The following is a 3,183-nucleotide window of genomic DNA, read 5'->3' on the forward strand; positions in this document are numbered from 1 at the left end:
AGTGAAACACAGAGGAATGACATGGTTGAGGACGCGTGGCAGTTTCCAGTGTGTTATTTCCGGTCCTCTACTCTAAAAATTCCAGGGGGCACTAGACTGCCGGACTTGGCTTACTTCGATTCTGGACCTTAGGCTTTTTCAATATGATAAAAGACCTGTAGGAGAGAAATGCAGAATACCGTCTGTCTTGTTTGTCTGTTTGTTGCGCCCCCCCCCCCCCCAGACTAGACCTCGGAACTCAGGAATTCAGAGATCCGCCAGGCTCCTGAGTGCTGGGATTACTGAGATTATTACATCGTTAAAAACTCAACATATCTCATTCCTCTCAACCAAAAGAGATTAATAGCTTACGCAGTACCAAATCACCACTGAACCGAACTTGAAGCCAGCATAACTATTTTGAAGCCTCAAAAATGAAAAAGCAACACAGCTTCTATAGCTGGGATACAAGGAAAAAAGATTGGTCATAGGCAAAGGTCTCTGCAAAGTAAGTCTAAAAACTGCACAGGGCTATCGGAGTGGGTTACAATTTAAACCAGTGTTTGCAAAAGACTTCTTGTTAAAATCGGGATAGTCGTCCTTCATCTTGCCCTCCTTTCGTTTTCTCTTTGGGAACCCCTCGCTCCCAACTTTCCTGCTTGCTTCTCCCAAGACAGACTGTCGCTGGAAGAAACTAATAGGCTTGACACGTCGGCCGTCTCAGGATGACACCACAGTGTGAGCTACTGCAGCAGCGCTGAGTCGCACTGCCACTTGGGGCGGAAGAGCAGGGCGCAGGCGCAGTGACTCACTGTTCCCGAATTCACACACTGTCCGGCCTCTTCTCTGCCTCTCTTCCGGTCCTCGCAGATCTGTTTCCGGGGCGTTGCAAGTTCGGCCCCGCCTCAGCTCTCACCCTCCTCTGCCCCAGGAGGGGGGAGCCGAGGGGGTGGGGAAGAGTTCGTTGTTTGTTTACACGATGTGAGCGGAAAGAGAGACCAATAAAGTTTATTCTGGAAACAAAAGGAAAAAGAGCCCGGGCGCCGGCGAACGGAGCCGGGGGTGGGGGCGTGCGGCGGAGCCGGCGCCGAGCGGAGCGAGCAGGCGAGCGAGCGGCAGTTCCGGTGCCGCGGCGGCCGAGGCTGGGGCTGGGGCGGCCGGCGAGGCAGCGCTCGGGCCCGGCCGGGCCGCTCCGCAGCGGCGGGGGAGAGGGCCCGGGAGGCGGGCGCCGCGCCGCCCGCTGTCCTCTCCCTCGGCGCCGCCGCCGCCGCCGCCCGCGGGGCCGGGACCCGATGCGGCGGGACCCGCGCAGCCTAGAGAAGCCGGAGCGTGAGTAGATGGCCGGGAGGGCGGGCTCCGGGCGGGCGGGCGGGCAGGCTCCCGGCCCCTCTCCTCGTACCCGGCCTCCGCCCGGTCCTCCTCCATCGCGCTGTCGCGGGGAGGCGGGGAAGGGCACGCAGGGCCGCACGCCCCGGGGTCGGGTATCGGCTAGCCCCGCCGCCCTCACTCTTGCCGGGCCTCCCTTCCCGGAGCCGGGTATCGGCTCTCGGGCGCGCGTCTTCTCCGTGCCTCCCCTGCGATCCGGGGACCGTGCGGCCTCTTCTGCCGCTCGTGGACGGTGTCAGCCTCCGCTCTACGTGGGTAGATGGAGGACGAGCGGAGGGCTTGTGCAGCCTGCGTCTGTGGGGAACAGAGTAGACTGCAGCCCAAAGCTCGTGTCTCCACTGCGCCTTTGTGCACACGCGGGGCGTGGGCTCCCGGGACCCTGGGGAAACCGGCTTGGGTAGAGCCCAGGTAGCTTAGGTCCGGCCGTTGCCACTGCAACTTTTGAACCACTTTGGACCATATTGGAAGCTAGCCTCTCGGTATTTGTTGACATCGTGTGATGTCGAATCTGTGTGCTTAATGATCCGTTGTAGGAAAAGTCTTGGGCCAAAAATAAATAAATAAATAAATAAATAAAAATAAAAGATACTGTGTTGCTAAATTAATTTGGACAAATCAAAACAGGGTGTTTTGATTAGTGGGCTCCCACTGCAACTGCAATCCAAGAATTTACCACCATGTTTGTGAATTCAAGTTGTAAGGTATTTTTGTTTCAGACTAAAGCGTTGGGTTCTGGTTGACAGCGTAGATCACGGTCTAAATAAACATCACGTGTTCTGGAAATTTTTAATTGCCAGGTTAACTGTTCTGCTGTATCCTCAGTCAAAATCTGAAAGGGTACTGTTGGTTTGGCGTTTGGTTTTGTTTTTTTGGGGTGTCAGTTTTGTTGAATTTTAGGGTTTTTTTTTTTCTTTTTCCACCTCGTGTTGTGGGACTTTTTTTAAGGGAGACAATAGAAAATATGTAATCATCCATATCTTTTTTTAAAAAAAATTGTTCATTTTTCAAAATAGTACTTGCCCATTTAAAAAAATTACAGAACTAGTGATTGAAACAAATGGTACCCCATCAGAAGGGAAATAAGGTAACACATGTTACTGTTTTATTGGTGACAGCATAATGCTTCAAAGTATGCCTGCTCAAGTGGAAGGAATTGAAAGATGAATACACAGATACAAAAACATTGACTTTATCTAAGGTTTTTAAAACTTCAAGTAAGTTGTGTGTAGGTTAAAGATGTGCCATTTGAGTACAGGTAGATAGTAGAGCTGTGAGTTTGTGAGAGAGTAGTCTCTTGGGAGCTCGATTTGTAGAAGACTGGCAACAGCATCTGGGGGTCCTAGAGGCCTTGCTTCCTTCCAGCCATAAGGTCCTCTAGCCCCAATCACTATTCCCTTCAAAAACCATTTAAACTTAGAGAATACTCATGTCAGTAGGCGGTGATAACTTCTTAAAGACAGCTTACTGTTTTAGTTTCCTCTACTGAACAGAGTTTAAACAGTTGCAGTCATGTACAGAGCCTTTGCTCTGTTGGTCTGTTTATTTGAAAAGAGCAAACTTAATCCTATTTGATCTCTTTAGTAGCTTGAGTGGCATTAAAAGGATCAGTTCTTTCTATTTTACTGTTCTATATCTCAAATTCCAGAGTGGGAGAATCTTTAAAGGAAGTGTTTATGAAGCATCATGAAAGATTTCCCCTTCACAAAAATACTTAGGATCTTTAAATTTATCCAACCTCAGAAATCTTAGAATATGATAGTTTGTTGTGTAAGGTATAGTCAAGTAGGGTTTTTAGAAAGTCTGTTTTTTTTTTTTTTA

The 3,183-nt window shown here is 50.0% G+C and overlaps 1 protein-coding gene across 2 annotated transcripts in view; it reads left to right on the top strand.

Moving 5' to 3' along the window:
• The first annotated feature begins 870 nt into the window (after positions 1-870).
• Positions 871-3,183, top strand: part of Pik3ca (phosphatidylinositol-4,5-bisphosphate 3-kinase catalytic subunit alpha) — a 71,396-nt gene continuing 69,083 nt past the window's right edge. For both annotated transcript variants that reach the window (XR_004120422.1, XM_031376565.1), the window contains exon 1: positions 871-1,308. The gene's annotated coding sequence lies outside the window, so the exon portion shown is untranslated. The remainder of the gene's footprint in view (positions 1,309-3,183) is intronic.

Source organism: Mastomys coucha, unplaced genomic scaffold (genome assembly GCF_008632895.1).
Source record: "Mastomys coucha isolate ucsf_1 unplaced genomic scaffold, UCSF_Mcou_1 pScaffold17, whole genome shotgun sequence".
Lineage (NCBI taxonomy): Eukaryota > Metazoa > Chordata > Mammalia > Rodentia > Muridae > Mastomys > Mastomys coucha.